The sequence below is a fragment of the Canis lupus genome, chromosome X, assembly GCF_011100685.1.
Source record: "Canis lupus familiaris isolate Mischka breed German Shepherd chromosome X, alternate assembly UU_Cfam_GSD_1.0, whole genome shotgun sequence".
NCBI classification, from domain to species: domain Eukaryota; kingdom Metazoa; phylum Chordata; class Mammalia; order Carnivora; family Canidae; genus Canis; species Canis lupus.
This window is the reverse complement of record NC_049260.1, coordinates 59448005-59467265: the sequence shown is the minus strand read 5'-3', so window position 1 is coordinate 59467265 and position 19261 is coordinate 59448005.

The window sequence follows — 19261 nt, the reverse complement described above, 5'->3', positions numbered from 1 at the left end:
ACTGTCTTTTTTCCATTGGATATTCTTCCCTGCTTTGTTGAAGATTAGTTGAATGATTTTTTAAAGTGTAGTGTTGGATTTAATCTTCTACTATTTTGTTGAAATTTTTAATGAATTTATTTATTTATTTATTTATTTATTTATTTATTTATTTGAGAAAGAGAAAGAGAGGGACAGTGGGAGGGCAAAGGTAGAGAAATATTCAAGAAGACTCCCTGCTGACTGGGGAACTTGTCATGGGCCTGGATCCCAGGACCCTGAGTTAATGACCTGAGCCAAAATCAAGAATCAGACACCTAACCGATTGAGACACTTATGTGCCCCTTTTGTTGAGAATTCTGGGAACCATCAGGGATATTGGCCTGTATTTCTCCTTTTTAGTGGGGCCTTTGTCTGGTTTTGGAATCAAGGTAATGCTGGCCTCATAGAATGAATTTGGAAGTTTTCCTTCCATTTCTATGTTTTGGAATAGTTTAAGAGGAATAAGTATTAACTCTTCTTTGAATTTTGGTAGAATTCCCTTGGGAAGCCTTATGGTCTTGGACTTTTGTTGTTGGGAGATTTTTGATCACTGATTCAATTTCTTTCCACATAATTGGTCTGTTTCAGTTTTTGTATTTCTTCCTGTTTTAGTTTTGGTAGATATCGTTTCTAGGAATTTATCCATGTCTTCCAGATTGTCCAATTTATTGGCATATAATTTTTCATGATATTCTCTTAGAATTTTTTTGTTTCTGTGGTGTTAATTGTAATCTGTTCTCCCTTATTCATGATTTTATTTATTTCCGTCCTTTCTTCTTTTTGAGAAGTCTAGCTAGGGGATTATCACTTGTATTCATTCTTACAAAGAATCAGCTCCTGGTTTCCTTGATATATTCTACTGGCCTCAGTTTACAGTTTAAAATATTTTATTTATTTATTCATGAGAGATGCAGAGAGACAGAAAGGAGGCAGACACACAGGCAGAGGGAGAAGCAGATTCTCTTCAGGGAGCCTGAATGGGACTAGATCCCAGGAACCCCAAGATCACAACCTAAGCCAAAGGCAGATGCTCAACCACTGATCCACCCAGGTATCCCTCTACTGGTATTTTTTGTTTGTATATCATTTATTTCTGCTCTAATCTTCATTATTTCCAATTTACTATTGGTTTTAGGCTTCATTTGCTGTTCTTTTCTCTAGTTCATTTAGATGTATATTTAGGTTGTGTATTTGAGATTTTCCTTGCTTTTTGTGGTAGTCCTGTATTTCTATATGCTTCCTTTTTATAACCAGCATTTGCTGCATTCCAAAGGTTTTGAACTGTTGTGTTTTCATTAGCATTTGTTTCCATGTATTTTTTATTTCTTTAATTTCCTGATTGACCTCTTCAGTTTTAGTATGATGCTCTTTAACCTCCATGTATATGTAATCTTTCCATTTTTTTGTGTGTGTGATTGACTTCAAGATTCATAGTGTGATGGTCAGGAAATATGTATTGTGTGTTCTCAATTTTCCTGCACTTGATGAGGCCTAATTTGTGACCCAATATGTGATCAAGTGTGGAGAATGCTCCATAGGCACTTGAAAGGAATGTGTTTTCTGCTGCTCTAGGAAGAAATGTTCTGTATCTGTTAAGTCCATCTGGTCCAGTGTGTCATTTAAAGCCATTGTTTCCTTGTTGATTTTCTGCATCGATTATTTGTGGATTGCTGTAAGTGGGGTGTTAATGTCCCCTACTATTCTTAGTATCAATGGATTTATTTATATTTGTTATTGATTGATTTATATATTTGGGTACTCCCAAGGTGGGGATATAACCATTTGCAATTGTAATTTCTTCTTGTTGGTTTTAGACCCACATATTATGATATATTGCCATTCTTCATCTCTTGTTACACTCCTTCGTTTAAAACCTTGTTTGTGTGAGGTAGTATGGCTACCCTGGTTATTTATAAATATAAATATATAAAATATATATAATTATTTGTATATTTTTATTGGACTTTGATTTGCCAAAATGTATATAACACCCAGTGCTCATCCCATCAAGTGCCCTCTCAGTACCTGTCACCTAGTCTCCCCTTCCCCCTGCCCACATCCCCTTCACTACCCCTTGTTCATTTCCCAGAATAGGAGTCCGTCATGTTCTATCACCCCCTCTGATATATTCCACTCATTTTCTCTTCTTTCCCCTAAAATCCCTTTCACTGTTTTTTTATATTCCCGGTATGAATAAAACCATATAATGTTTGTCCTTCTCCAATTAACTTAGTTCCTCAGCATAATGCCCTCCAGTTCTATCCATGTTGAAGCAAATAGTTGGTATTCATCATTTCTACTGGCTGAGTAATATTACATTGTATATATATATACCACATCTTCTTTATCCATTCATCTGGTGAAGGACACTGAGGCTTCTTCAACAGTTTGGCTATCGTGGACATTGCTGCATTAACATTGGAGTGCAAAAGTCTCAGCTTTTCACTGCATCTGTATCTTTGGGGTAAATCCCCAGCAGTGCAATAGGGGGGTCATAGGGTGCTCGATTTTTAACTCTTTGAGGAACCTTCACACAGTTTTCCAGAGTGGCTGTCATAATCCTATCATAATCCTGGTTTTAGGGGTAAGGCTCTCAGTTTTTCACCATTGAGAATGATATTTGCTGTGGGTTTTTCAAAATGGCTTTTAAGATGCTGAGGAATGTTCCCTCCATCCCTACACTGAAGACTTTTGATCAGGAATGGATGCTGTAACTCTTTGAGAAACCTCCACACAGTTTTCCAGAGTGGCTGCACCAGTTCACATTCCCACCAAGAGTGCAAGAGGCTTCCCCTTTCTTCACATCCTCTCCAAAATTTTTTTTTCCTGTTTTGTTAATTTTTACCATTCTCACAGGTGTGAAATGGTATCTCATTGCAGTTTTGATTTGAATTTCCCTGATGGCAAGTGATGTAGAGCATTATCTCACGTGCCTGTTGGCCATCTGTATGCCTTCTTTGGTGAAATTTCTGTTCATATCTTTTGCCCATTTCATGATAGGGTTGTTTGTTTCTTTGCTGTTGAGTTTAATAAATTCTTTATAGATCTTGGATACTAGCCCTTTATATGATAGGTCATTTGCAAATATCTTCTCCCATTCTGTAGGTTGCTTTCAGTTTTGTTGACTGTTTCTTTTGCTGTGCAGAAGCTTTTTATCCTGATTAAGTCATAGGATTTCATTTTTGCTTTTGTTTACTTTGCCTTAATAAATGTATCTTGCAAGAATTTGCTGTGGCCAAGTTCATAAAGGGTGTTGCATGTGTTCTCCTCTAGGATTTTGATTGATTCCTGTCTCACATTGAGATCGTTCATCCATTTTGAGTTCATTTTGTGTATGGTGTAAGAGAATGGTCTAGTTTCATTCTTCTGCATGTGGCTGTCCAATATTCCCAGCACCATTTATTGAAGAGACTGTCCTTCTTCCAGTGGATAGTCTTTCCTGCTATGTCGAATTTTAGTTGACCAAAGAGTTGAGGGCCCATTTCTGGGTTCTCTATTCAGTTCCAAGATCTATGTTTCTGATTTTGTGCCAGTACCACACTGTCTTGAATAGAGCTTTGTAGTGCAACTTGAAATCCGCCATTGTGATGCCCCCGGATCTGGTTTTCTTTACCAATATTCCACTGGCAATTGCAGGTCTTTTCTGATTCCACACAAATCTGAAGATGATTTTTCCAACTCTGTGAAGAAAGTCCATGGTATTTTGATACGGATTGTATTAAATGTGTAAATTGCCCTGGGTAGCATTGACATTTTCACAATATTAATTCTTCCAATCCATGAGCATGGAATATTTTTCTATATCTTTGTGTCTTCCTCAATTAATACATTTTTAAAATAATTTGTATTTCATTGCTATTGGTTTTGATCTCCCCTCTTTCATTCATGATTTTATTAATTTGAGTTTTTCTTCTTTTTAATAAGACTGACTAATGGTTTATCATATTAATTCTTTCAAAGAACCAACTCCTGGTTTCCTTGATCTATTATTCGGATCTCCTGCTCTGTGTTTCATTGAGTTCTTCTCAGATTTTTATTATCTCTATTCTTCTGCTTGGTGTAGGTTTCACTTGCTGTTCTTTCTGCAGTTCTTTAGGTGTGTGGTTATTTTGTGTATTTGAGTTTTTTCCAGTCTTTTGAGGGATGCTTGTATTGTAATATATATTTCCCTCTTAGGACCGCTTTTGCTGTATCTCAGAGATTTTGAATGGTTGTATCTTCATTTTTATTTGTTTCCATGAATCTTTTTAATTCTTCTCTAATTTCCTGGTTGACCCTTTCATCTTATAGTAGGATGCCCTTTAACCTCCACGTGTTTGAGTTTCTTCCAAATTTCTTCTTGTGTTTGAGTTCTAGTTTCAAAGCATTATGGTCTAAAAATATGCAAGGAACAATTCCAATCTTTTGGCATTGGTTAAGACCTGATTTGTGCCCCAGTATGTGGTCTATTCTGGAGAAAATTCCATGTGCACTTGAGTAGAATGTGTATTCAGTTTCTTTCAGATGGAAAGTTCTGTATATTTGTGAAATCCATGTGATCCAGTGTATCATTTAAGGCTCTTCTTTCTTTGGTGATGTTGTGCTTAGATGATCTGTCATTTGTAGAAAGTGCCATTTTGAAGTGTCCTACTATTCCTTTTTTATTATCTAAGTATGTCTTTACTTTGGTTATTAATTGATTGATATACTTGGCAGCTCCCACATAAGGGGCATAAATATTCATTATTGTTAGGTCTTCATGTTGGCTAGACACCCTAAGTATGATATAATGTCCCTCTTCATGTCTTACTACAGTATTTGGAATAAACTTTAATTTCTGATATGAGAATTGCTACCCCTACTTTCTTTTGAGGACCATTTGAATGGTAAATGTTTCTCCAACCTTTCATTTTCAGGCTGTAGGTGTCCTTAGGTCTCAAATGAGTGTCTTGTAGACAGCAACTAGGTGGGTCTTGCTTTTTTATGCAGTCTGATGCTCTGCAGCTTTTGGTGGGATCATTTAGGCCATTCATGTTCAGAGTAACTATTGAAAGATATGAATTTAGTGTCACTGTAATACCTCTTCATTGGGTTATTTTTTTGGGCTCTGTCTTTCTTTTATGGGGTCCTCATTAATATTTCTTGCAGAACTGGTTTGGCAGTCACATATTCTTTCACTTTCTGCCTCTCTTGGAAGCTCTTTAGCTCTCCTTCTATTCTGAATGAGAGCCTTGCTGGATAAAGTATTCTTGGCTGCATGTTCTTCTCATTAAATACCCTGAATAATATTGCCAGCCATTTCTGGCCTGCCAGGTCTCTGGAGAGGTCTGCTGTTAATCTGATATTTCTCCCCATATAAGTTAGGGATCCCTTGTCTCTTGCTGCTTTAAGGATGTTCTCTTTATCTTTGGAATTTGCAAGTTTCACTATTAAATATTGAGGTGTTGAACAGTTTTTATTGATCTTTGGGGGCACATTTCTATCGCCTCGATATGAATGCCTGTTTCCCTCCCCAAATTAGGGATGTTTTTAGCTATGATTTGTTCAAATATACTTCCTGGTCCTCCGTCCCTCCTGGCGTTTTCTGGAACCCCAATTATATATAAGTTCTTCCTTTTCAGGCTGTCCTATCCCTTAGCCTTTCCTCATGGTCTGTTAATTGTTTTTCTCTTTTTTCCTCAGCTTCCTCCCTTGCCATCAACTTTTCTTCTATGTCACTGACTCTCTTCCACTCCATTAACCCTAGCCTTTAGGACATTCAGTTTGGATTGCATCTCATTTAATTGATTTTTAATTTCGACCTGATTAGATCTAAATTCTGCTGTAACGAGGTCTCTAGAGTCCTTTATGCTTTTTTTCCAGAGCAACCAGTAGCTTTGTAATTGTGCTTCTCAATTGGCTTTCTGACATCAAATTGTAGTCCATATTCTGTAACTCTGGGCAGAGTGTTCTGTTCCTGATTCTTTCTTTTGTGGTGAATTCTTCCTTCTAGTCATTTTGCTCAGTGTAGAGTGGCTGTATGAGCGAGCTGAGTCAAGAATATCAATGACAACCTAAGTAAATTTCACCCTAGATGATTCTGATGAGGTCAGAGACCAGAAAATGAAAACAATGATCAAAACAAAACAAAACAGAAGGACTACTAAATTGAAAAACAAATTTTAAGACCAAATAGTAAAAAATAAAAGGCCAAAATCCCAAAGAAGAAAAAATGAAAAAGAAAAAAAGAAGAGAAAAAAAAGTAAAGTGAAAAAATAGAAAAAAGAAAAAAAGGGGGTGTACTGACAGATGGTGGTGGTGAGGATGCTGTAGTGGAGGGAGAATGTAGTCTACCTGAAGGGTGCTAGAGAATGTAGTCTACCTGAGGGGTGATCCTCTTAGTTTTGAGTGCACTAAGTTCTGTGTGTTGGAAAATAGTCAATCTCAAATTTATATAAACCAGCAATAGTTGTAGAAAGCCCCAACATTGACACTAAAACATAAACAAGATAAAATAGGGGGGCAGAATGGGAATGAAGAGAGAATATAATGTTACAGAATGAACAGAATGGTATTCCAGTTGGTTCTGGGTGCTGCTCGTCATGTTTTAGAAGGCATTAACTTCTGCCATTGTAAGACAAAGCGAAGTAGAGAAAACAAAAAACAAAGCAAAAACCTATATCCCATATATCTCCCTAAATTAAACTGAGTATGTTGAAGGGAATCCAGAAATGGAAAATGAAACCCTCCAAAGTTCCCCTTTCTCAGCATGTAAGACTGACTCATGGGTGCCAGAAGACCTTGGTAAATAGATAAGCTTGTTGCTCCAGATGTGCATACTTCAAAGGAATATTAGGTATGGTAAACAGACCAGCAAGGACAGACAGACCCTTATATACATTTATGACCAGGTCAGAATAAGTTTTATCTATTGTGTTATGTGGGCGATCACATCCAAGCAAGCCCTGAGAACCATTGCTCAAGCCCTTTCTCAAGCATCTACCAACTATTCACCCTTTAGGCTCTCGAGCCTTTTGAGTGAATGAGGGACGCCAAGTCCGGGCTTGGTTTGGTTCAGTTACTCCAGCTAGTTCATGGTAGCCCACACTCTTCCCTTGTTCTTCCAGCTGGTCTTCTGGGGGATGGGCCTGCTGTGGTGATCTCAGGTGTCTGTGCCTGGGTGGAGCTGCCCCACCCCCTGCTGGGCCCTGGGCTCAGTGGGAGCTGGTTATCCTATGAGGCCTGTTCCCTGGTGGCCTCCTCTCTCCCAGGCCCTCAGTGAAACAAGGAGGAAAAACAGCAATGGCAGCGGCCAGATTTCCAGCTCTGGAGTCAGCTCCCTACTAGTAATTAATGCAGTCTCCCAGTCCACCCTGGCCTAGATGCTCCCAGAGGCTGGCGGGGGTGCACTGATCTGCACAGCTTAGGGGCATCCAGTGGCAGGAGAGTTCTCTGTTTCCTTTGCCCTCTCCACTTTTGCTTGTCTCAGGGGGAAAGCAGGATCACCGGCTTTGTTTGCATGGGCACACTGCGATCTGGGACCCTGTGCCACTGGAAATGCACTGCTGAGGGCCATGGCTCCCGAAGGCAACAGAGCACGGCCGCCTCTGTCCGGAGCTGGCCCACCTAACCCATTGGGTTCTCCCAAATGTCCCGAGGGCTCTGGCGCTCCAGCCATTTACTGACTGAGATCGGTCCGCGGTTTGCAGCACACTTTTCCCTGGCACACTTCCTCTATTAGTGACTCCAGGAATCTGGAGGCTCACTGCGCTTCCTGGGATTCTGCTCAATTTCCCTGCTAAGCACTTTTCTATCCGGGAAAAATCTGGTGTGGATTTTTAAAGTTCCTGCTTCCCTAGAGCTGGGCTTTCCTGTCCCAGAGGCTTTCACCTCTCTGTTTCAGCCTGGCTTCTTGCAGGGCCCCTCTCCCACTTTATTCTTATTTATTTATTTATTTATTTTCCACCTGCCTACCTTGCTAGAAGTGAAAAGTTCTCTCTCTGTAGCATTCCGGCTGTTCTCTCTTTATTTTTTTATTTTTTATTTTTTTTTGTTCTCTCTTTAAATCTCAGGTTAAATTCGTGGGTGTTCACAGTGTCTTAAAAGTTATATAGGTAAGTTGGTGGCACCAGGTGAGTTTAGGATTCCTACTCTTCCACTATCTTGCCTCACCACCTCTAAACAACAAACTTCTAAATAACAAGTGTGTCCAAAAAGAAATCTCAAGAGAAATTTAAAAATATATTGAACTTATTAAAATTAAATATATAATTTATATAAAAATTTGTGGGAAACCTGAAACCAATGCTTAGTGGAAAATTTTTCAAAGATCTGGAATCTAAGCTTCTACTTTAAGAAACTAGAAAAAGAATTGCAAATTAAATCCAATCTAAATAGAAAAAAAATAAAATTAGATCAAAATTTTTAAAAAATTGAGTACAGTAATTCAATAAAGAAAATCAACAAAACAAAATTTCTGTTTTGAAAAGATCAGTAAAATTGATAAACCTCCAGCTAGTCTAAGAAAAGTGGAAGACATAAATAGTTAATATTAGAAGTTAACGAGAGGGAATTGTTACAGATCATGGACATTAAAAAGGGTAATAAAAGTATACTCCCAACAACTTTATGTCCACAAATTTAAGAACCTAGATAAAATGGACCAATATCTTGAAAGACACAACCTGTCAAAACTCATACAAGAAAAATTAGCTGATTTAAATAGGACTGTATCTATTAACGTAAGTCAATAATTAATAATATTTCAAAACCGCATCAGACCCAGATGGTTATACTGGTGAATTCTATCAAATATTTAAAGGAGAAATTTTACCAATTCTCTACAATTACTTTAGAGGATAGAGGCAGAGAGAATACATTCTAACTCATTCTGTAAGGACAATATTACCTCAATGTCAAAATCAAAGACATTACGAGAAAACTACAGACCAATATTTCTAATGAACATGGATATAAAAATCCTCAACAAAATGTTAGCAAGTTGAATCCAATAATTCATTTTAAAATTAAGCATTAAAACCACATGGGATATATCTCATATTTGTAAAGCTAGTTTACATTTGAAAATCAATTAATGTAATCAATCACATCAATAGGCTAAATAAGAAAAATTACATTATTATATCAACAGATGCAGGCAATGAATTTGACTAAATCCAACACCCATTCTTGATAAAACTTCTCAGTAAACAAGGAATAGAGTAGAACCTCTTCAACTTGGTAAGTAATATCTTCAAAAATACCACAGCTAATGTCATACTTGATGTTGAGATACTTGAAGCTTTCCCACTAAGATAAGGTAGGTACAAAGCAAGTATGTTTCCTCTAACCACTACTTTTCAACATCAAACTGGAAGTTCTAGCTAATGCAAGAAGAATAGAAAAGAGGAAAAAGGAATATATATTGAAAATGAGGAAATAAAGCTGTTTTTTTCATAGATGACATGATCATCTATATGGAAGATCCAAAGAACCAATCAAAATAACACCTGAAACTAATAATTGATTATAGTACGGTCACATGATACAAGGTTAATATACAACAGTCAACTTCTTTCCTATACACCAGCAATGAATAAGTGAAAGTTGAAATTAAAAACAAAATACAACTTAAAATTAGCACTTCCCTCCATATGAAATACTTAGGTAAAAATCTAATAAAATATGTACAAGATTTATATGAGAAAAACTACTAAACTCTGATGAATAAAATCTAAGAACTAAGTAAATGGAGAGATATTCCATATTCATGGATGGGAAGACTCAAAATTGTCAAAATGTTAGTTCTCCCAACTTTATCTATACAAATCAAATCAAAATCCCAGAAAAGTTTCTGTAGATATTGACAAACTGATTTTAAAGTTAAAAGATCCAGAATAGCCAACACAGTATTGAAGGAGAAGAACAAATTTGGAAGACTGACACTACCCAGCTTCAAAACTTACAATAGTCAAGATGGTATGGTATGGTGAAAAAATAGAAAAATAGATCAATGGAACCGTATAGAGAGCACAGAAAGAGATCCACATAATATGGTCAATGGATCTTTGATAAAGAAGCAAAGACAATACAATGGAGCAAAGATACTTTTTTCCACAAACAGTGCTGAAACAATTAGATATCTACATCCAAAAAAAAAAGAGTTTAGGCAAAGACTTATACCCTTCACAAAAATTAACTCAAAATTTATCATAGACCTAAATGTAAAATGCACAACTATAAAACTACCAGAAGACAACACAGCAGAAAACCTAGATGACCTTACATATGACAATGCCACTTTATATACAGTGCCAAATGCATGATCTATGAAAGAAAAATTGATAAATTGGATTTCATGAAAAGTAAGAACTTGTGTTCCACAAAAGACAGTGTCAAGAGAATGAAAAGATAAGCCATAGACAGGGAGAAAATATTTGCAAAAGACATATCTGATAGAGGACTGTTATTCAAAATATATAAAGAACTCTTAATACTCAATAATAAGAAAACAACCTGATTAACAAATGGCCAAAAATCTTAACAGGCACTTCGTCAAAAAGGATATACAGATGGCAAGCAAGTACATAAAAACAGACACTTCGTCAAAAAGGATATACAGATGGCAAGCAAGTACATAAAAAGTTGCTTCACATATGTCATCATGGATATACAAATTTTAAAAAATGGCATACCACTTTACACCTCTTAGTGTGCCCAAAATCTGAAACACTTACAATAAAATGCTAGTAATCATGTGAAACAACAGGTATTCTCATTTGTTGCTGGTTGGAATACAAAATGATACCCCATTTTGGAAGAGTTTGGTAGTTTCTTACAAAACTTAACATACTTCTATTATACCTCCATAACCATATATTAATCCATAACCTGTGTTTCTTGATATTGACCTGAAGGAGTTAAATACTATATCAATACACAAAAAAATGAACATAAATATTTATAACAGTTCTATTCATAATTTCCCAAACTCAGAAACAACAATAATATTCTTTAGTAGGTGAATGGATAATTAAATATGGTATAGCTGGACAATGGAATACTATTCATGGCCAAAAAGAAATAAGCTATCAAGCCATAAAAAGACATAGAGGAAACTAAAATGCATATTACTTAATGAAAGAGGTCAATCTGAAAAATCTATATAATGTATGACTCCAAATTTATGACTCTGAAAAAGGCAAAACTATGGAGAGAGTGATAAGATCAGTAGTTACCAGGCATTGAAGTGATCAGAAGGATGAGTAGGTGTTGCACAGAGGATTTTTGGGACACCAAAAATATTCTGTATAATAGCAAAATAGTGAATACATATAATTATACATTTCTCCAAATCCATTAAGAGTGAACACAGACTTTGTGTGATTATGATGTGTTTATGTATGTTCATAAAAAATGTTTTCAAAGTTGTTGTAGGTGGTAATTGTATAACATTGTGAATATATTAAATGCTGCTACATTGTAAACTTTGAAATGCTTAATTTTATGTTATGCAAATTTCACCTCAATAAAATAAAAAGATTGGAGGGTGGTGAGGTTGGATTTCTTGTGTGCCCTGGCCACCTGCTCACCTTTATTATATACTACATAGGGCTTATAAGATTTCCCTTTCTCCTTTTCTCTCCCTTCCATTAGGATTAGGTTAATGAGGAAAAAGTAGTATTTAAAAGATGCTCTTCCAGCCTTTTCTCTCCAGGTTAGTGATGTTTATGAGAGAGGCTGTATCTGCAATAGAATCACAGATAGTGGAAATAAAGATAACGTTGAATGAATAGGCTTGGTGGGTTGAATTGAGGGGATATGTGAAATATAGAAAGGAACTAAGTTTTACTTAAGCAAATGAATTTTTTAAATTGCCATTTAAGGAGATGGGAAAGACTTGAGAGAAGGGGCAAGACTCCACCTATCTTGATGGCATAAAATTTAGAGTCCAATTTTGTCCATGTTAAATTTGAGATACCTACATGATAGTGAAGACGTTAAGTAGAGAATCAGATATATGATGTATATTTAGAGAGGAGGATTAATTCCTAGAACTCTGTTTTTATAACCTTGATGATTTCTTGACTCCTGAATCATTTGCTTTTCAGTCACTCAGCCAGCAAAACATATACTAGGCACCCACAATGTGAAAGATGTTGTGCCAGGCCATGGGGATGCAGAGATTAAAGACATAATCCCTTTCCTCAAAGAGGTGATGGAGAAGCTGGAATAGAGTTTTTTAAAGTGCCAATTAGAGAACAGCATTTGTATTAACAAACTAAATAAGGGCTAAGTACAAAAAAATGTTGGGGCATAGGGGAAAGAGTCCTTAATCATGTCTCCAGGAGTGTAGTAAGAAATCACAAAGAAGCCGACATTTGTCCACAGCAGGAATTTTTCTAGAGAAATATTTCACTACCTGCGATATGTGGAAAACACAAAGGAAGCATATTTTAAAAATAAATTATTGGGGGAGTGAAAGAAAGACGGCGGAAGAGTAGGGTCTCCAAGTCACCTGTCCCCATCAAATTACCTAGATAACTTTCAAATCATCCTGAAAAGCTACGAATTCAACCTGAGACTTAAAGAAAGAACAGCTGGAATGTTACAGAGAGAAGAGTTTGCACTTCTAACAAGTACAACTCGTTTTTAGCCACTCTGAACTGAGCAAAATACTAGAAAGAATTCACCACGAAAGAATCAGAAACTGTCATCTCTGCCACAGAGATACAGAATTGGGATTACAATTCCATATCAGAAAGCCAATTCAGAAGCACAATTATAAAGCTACTGGTAGCTCTGGAAAAAAGCAAAAAAGATTCAACAGATTTCATGACTGCAGGACTTAGGTCTAATCAGGCCGAAATTAAAAATCAATTAAATGAGATGGAATCCAAACTGGATATCCTAACAATGAAGGTTAATGAGCTGGAAGAAAGAGTGAGTGATACAGAAGACAAGTTGATGGCAGGAAGAAAGCTGAGAAAAAAAGAGAAAAACAATTAAAAGATCAAGAGGATAGGTTAAGGGAAATAAATAACAGACTCAAAAGGAAAAATCTACTTTGAATTGGGGTTCCAGAGGGCGCTGAAAGGGACAGAGGACAAGAAAGTGTATTTGAATAAATAATAGCTGAGAACTTTCTAACTTGTGGAGAGAAACAGGCATTCATATCCAGAAGATAGAGAGATCCCCACCTAACATAAAAAAAAAAGGTCTACACCCCGACATTTAATACTGAAACTTGCAAACTCCAAAGATAAAGAGAAAATCCTTAAAGCAGCAAGAGACAAGAGATCCCTAACTTATATGGGAAGAAATATTAGACTAACAGCAGACGTTTCCACAGAGACCTGGCAGGCCAGAAAGGGCTGCCAGGATATATTCAGGGTCCTAAATGAGAAGAACATGCAGCCAAGAATACTTTATCCAGCAAGGCTCTCATTCAGAATAGAAGGAGAGATAAAGAGCTTCCAGATACACAGAAACTGAAAGAATATGAGACCACCAAACCAGCTCTGTGAGAAATATTAAGGGGGACTCTGTAAAAGAAAGAGGATGCCCAAAGAAATAATCAACAAAAACAGGGACTGAATAGGTATTATGATGACACTAAATTCATATCTTTCAGTAGTAACACTGAACGTGAATGGACCTAATGATCCCATCAAAAGTTGCAGGGTTTCAGACTGGATAAAAAAGCAAGACCCATCTATTTGCTGTCTACAAGAGATTCATTTTCAACCTAAGGACACCTACAGCCTGAAAATAAAAGGTTGAAGAACTATTTACCATTCAAATGGTCCTCAAAAGAAAGCAGGGGTACCAATCCTCACGTCAGATAAATTAAAGTTTATCCCAAAGACTGTAGTAAGAGATAAAGAGGGACACTATATCATACTTAAAGGATCTATCCAACAAGAGTACCTAAAATCATGAATATTTATGCTCCTAATGTGGGAGCTACCAAGTATATCAATAAATCAATAACCAAAGTTAAGACATACTTAGATAATAATACACTTATACTGAGAGACTTCAACACGGCGCTATCTGCAAATGACAGATAGTTTAAGCACAACATCTCCAAAGAAACAACAGCTTTAAATGACATACTGGACCAGATGGATTTCACAGATATTTACAGAACTCTACATCCAAACGCAACTGAATAAATATTCTACTCAAGTGTCATGGAACTTCCTCCAGAATAGACCATATACTGGGTCACAAATCAGGTCTTAACCAATACCAAAAGATTAGGATTGTCCCCTGCATATTTTCAGACCATAATGCTTTGAAGCATGAACTCAACCACAAGAAGAAATTTGGAAGAAATTCAAATATGTGGAGGTTAAAGACCATCCTGTTAAAAGATGAAAGGGTCAACCAGGAAAGTAGAGAAGAATTTAAAAGATTCATGGAAACTAATGAGAACGAAGATATAACCATTCAAAATCTTTGGGATACAACAAAAGCAGTCCTGAGAGGGAAATACATCGCAATACAAGCATCCCTCAAAGAACAGGAAAGAAACTGAAAGACACAAGGTAACCTTGCACCTAAAGGAACTGGAGAGAGAACAGCAAATAAAACCTGCACCCAGCAGAAGAAGATAGTTAATAAAGATTTGAGCAGATCTCAATGAAATAGAGACCAGAAGAACTATAGAACAGATCAACAAAATGTGGAGTTGGCTCTTTGAAAGAATTAGCCAGCCTGATTAAAAAGAAAAGAGAAAAGACTCAAATTAATAAAATCATGAATGAAAAAGGAGCGATCACACCAATACCAAGGAAATAGAAAAGATTTTAAAAACATATTATGAACAGCTATACGCCAATAAATTAGGCAATCTAGAAGAAATGGATGCATTTCTGGAAAACCACAAACTACCAAAGCTGGAACAAGAAGAAATAGAAAACCTGAACAGGTCAATAACCAGGGAGGAAATTGAACCAGTCATAAAAACCTCTCACGACACAAAACTCCAGGGCCAGATCCAACAGTACGTGTTGCCATTTAAGGAGATGGGAAAGACTTGGTCATTCACCATGACCAAGTGGGATTTATCCCCGGGATGCAAGGCTGGCTCAACACTCATAAATCAATCAATAGGATTGATCATATCAGCAAGAGAAAAAACAAGAACCATATGATCCTCTCAATAGATGCAGAGAAAACATTTGACAAAATACAGCATCCATTCCTGATCAAAACTCTTCAGAGTGTAAGGATAGAGGGAACATTCCTCAGCATCTTAAAAGCCATCTGCGAAAAGCCCACAGCAAATATCATTCTCAATGGGGAAGCACTGGGAGCCATTCCCCTAAGATCAGGAACAAGACAGGGATGTCCACTCTCGCCACTGCTATTCAACATAGTACTAGAAGTCCTGGCCACAGCAATCAGGCAAGAAAAAGAAATAAAAGGCATTTAAATTGGCAAAGAAGAAGTCAAACTCTCCCTCTTTGCAGATGACATGCTACTGTATGTAGAAAACCCAAGATTGCTAGAACACATACAGCAATTCAGCAATGTGGCAGGATACAAAATCAGTGCCCAGAAATCAGTGGCATTTCTACACACTAGCAATGAGACTGAAGAAAAAGAAATTAAGGAGTCAATCCCATTTACAATTGCACCCAAAAGCATAAGATACCTAGGAATAAACCTAACCAAAGAGGTAAAGGATCTATACCCTAAAAACTACAGAACACTTCTGAAAGAAATGGAGTAATGCATAGAGAGATAAAAAATATTCCATGCTCATGGATTGGAAGAGTTAATATTGTGAAAATGTCCATGCTACCCAAAGCAATTTACACATTTAATGCAATCCCTCTCAAAATACCATGGACTTTCTTCAGAGAGTTGCAACAAATCATCTTAAGAGTTGTGTGGAATCAAAAAAGACCCCGAATAGCCAGGGGAATATTGAAAAAGTAAACTAAAGCCGGGGGCATTACAATGCCAGATTTGAAGTTTTACTACAAAGCTGTGATCATCAAGACAATGTGGTACTGGTACAAAAACAGACACATAGATCAATGGAACAGAACAGAGAACCCAAAGATGGGCCCTCAACTCTCTGGTCAACTAATATTCAAGAAAGCAGGAAAACTATTCACTGGAAAGAAGACATACTCTTCAATAAATGGTGGTGGGCAATTTGGACAAACACCTGCAGAAGAATGAAACTAGACCATTTTCTTACACCATACACAAAGATAAACTCAAAATGGATAAAAGAACCCAATGTTAGGCAAGAATCCATCAAAATCCTAGAGAAGAACACAGGCAACGCCCTTTTTGAACTTGTCCACAGCAACTTCTTGCAAGATATATCTATGACGACAAGAGAAACAAAAGCAAAAATGAATTATTGGGACTTAATCAAGATAAGAAGCTTCTGAACAGCAAAAGAAACAGTCACCAAAACTCAGACAACCTACAGAATGGGAGAAGATATTTGCGAATGACCTATCAGATAAAGGGCAGGTATCCAAGATCTATAAAGAAATTAATAAACTCAATAGCAAAGACACAAACAATCCAATCATGAAATGGGCAAAAGACATGAACAGAAATGTCACCAAACAAGGCATACACATGGCCAACAAGCACATGAGATAATGCTTCGCATCATTTGTCATCAGGGAAATACAAATCAAAACCACAATGAGATACCACCTCACACCAGTGAGAATGGGGAAAATTAACAAGACAGGAAACAACAAATGTTGGAGTGGATGTGGAGAAAGGGGAACCCTCTTGCACTGTTGGTGAGAATGTGAATTGGTACAGCCACTCTGGAAAACTGTGGAGGTTCCTCAAAGGGTTAAAAATAGAACTGCCGGGATCCCTGGGTGGCGCAGCGGTTTGGCACCTGCCTTTGGCCCAGGGCGCGATCCGGGAGACCCTGGATCGAATCCCACGGCGGGCTCCCGGTGCATGGAGCCTGCTTCTCCCTCTGCCTGTGTCTCTGCCTCTCTCTCTCTCTCTGACTATCATAAATTTAAAAAAAAAAAAAAGAACTGCCCTACGACCCAGCAATTGTACTGCTGGGGATTTACCCCAAAGATAGGATGCAGTGAAATGCTGGGGCAACTGCACCCCAATGTTTATAGTAGCAATGTCCACAATAGCCAAACTGTGGAAGGAGCCTTGGTGTCCATCTAAAGGTCAATGGATAAAGAAGATGTGGTATATATATAAATGGAATATTACTTATCCATCAGAAAGGACAAAAATCCACCATTTGCTTCAATGTGGATGGAACTGGAGGGTATTATGCTGAGTGAAGTAAGAATCGGAGAAGGACAAACATTATATGGTCTTATCCATTTGGGGAATATAAAAAATAGTGAAAGGAAATAAAGGGGAAAGGAGAGAAAATGAGTGGGAAATATCAGTGAGGGTGACAGAACATGAGAACACCTAAGTCTGGGAAGCAAGCAAGGGGTGGTGGAAAGGGAGGTAGGCGGGGGTGGGGTGGGGTGACTGGATGATGGGCACTGAGGGGCCACTTGTCAGAATGAGCACTGGGTGTTATGCTGTATGTTGGCAAATTTAACTCCAATAAAAAAATTTTAAAAAATTTGGGGCACATTTCCAATTATTTGAATCAGAACCCCTGGAATCTTCTTAGATGATTCTTTTCCACAGGAAGTTTTGGAAAACTCAGTGGTGGATAATGAGTTAGGGTATTCCAATGGGACATAGCACTTAAGAAGAAAAGACTCAGGAAGTAACATCCATGGAATAGGGAAACATTGGTTGTCTGTAGACTCCAGGGTATGCCTAGAAAATTAGCAATAGATGAGGATACTGTAGTGGGATTGGGCCCAGTTACAAATAGGATCTGTCACAGAGGCTGTTTGGGGTTCAGAGGAGAGGTCTCAGTCAGAGATTTCAACTGGGAGTCCTCTGTAGAGAGACAATATTTAGTTTAAATGTATAGATATAGATTGGATCACTTAAGTGAAGAGTATATCTAGAGAAAAAAGAATGCTATTCTTTATTGGACTCGTGTGGTTGAAAGCCTGATTGATATCAGTTTGAGATAACCAAATAAGATTATTGACAGCAAGTAACAAAAAAACTTTTCAAGAAATTTTGCTATGTGGTGTAGAGTTGGATAGACATTAGGAAAAGAAGGAAATGAGGTCAAGGGATTGGATGCTTTTTAAAGATGGAAGATAGTATAAGATGATGAGACTATATGATAGACATGGAGTAATTGATGATGCAATTGTATTGTAAGAGTAAAGACTATGGGAAAATAAGAGGTGTTGAGACTTATAGCACAATTGGAAAGGTTGGTTTTAGAAGTAGAGATTCTTCTGTTGTTACAGAATGGACAATGAAGAACATGGGTACAGAGCAGGTACTTTTCTGCAGGCTTAGCATAGTCTATTTAAGGAGGCTTTAAAAAAACATTTTATTTACTTATTCATGAAACACACACACACACACACACATGCACACACGAGGCAGAGACATAGGCAGAGGGAAAAGCAGGCTCCCTGCAAGGAGCCTGATGTGGAACTCAATCCTGGACCCCAGGATCATGCCCTGAGCCAAAGGCAGATGCTCAACCAATGAGCCACCCAGGTGTCCCAAGCAGGTTTTGATGTCTTATGAGAGACCACGTGGCTTACTCATTGCTCAGGGGACCCAAGTCATTGAGAATGACTTCCCTTCTAAGGGGGTCAGGGTTAGGGCAGAAGTTAGGAGTGGAGGCGTAAGGTCTAAGCAGCCTGTTTCAAAGTTGTCTTCGAGAGCACTTGGTTTGGTATGAGCCACCAGGATAGGGTCTCTGCCCTCTGAATGTTGACTTCCCTCAAGTTATACAGGGAAATGGAGATAAGAGAAACAGGATGTAAGCATGATCATTTCTTCTGAAGCTGTCCTCTGTTCTTATGCCTTGGGCCATAGCTCAGAGAAGCTTCCTGATTATGATAGCTGCAGGCAATGGCATGCTCTAAGAAGGCCCCATTCTGGATTACTCTTCTCCTATAAGACAAATAGGAATATTATTCTGGGAGAAGGAGCCCACCCTAAGATCCATCTGTGAGTGCCAACTGTGGAAATCTGGTTGCACACAGGACTACTCCCCTTTCTCTGGATTGGGGTGGTAGTGTTGCAAGCTCTAGGAGGGAGGGAATGGGAAGAGGGAGGTTTGGCACAACTGTTAACATCTGTCATTTATCTAATGTCTTCTTACACAATATTATGGGCTGAATTGTGCCCCCCCAACACACATCAATTTGTATGT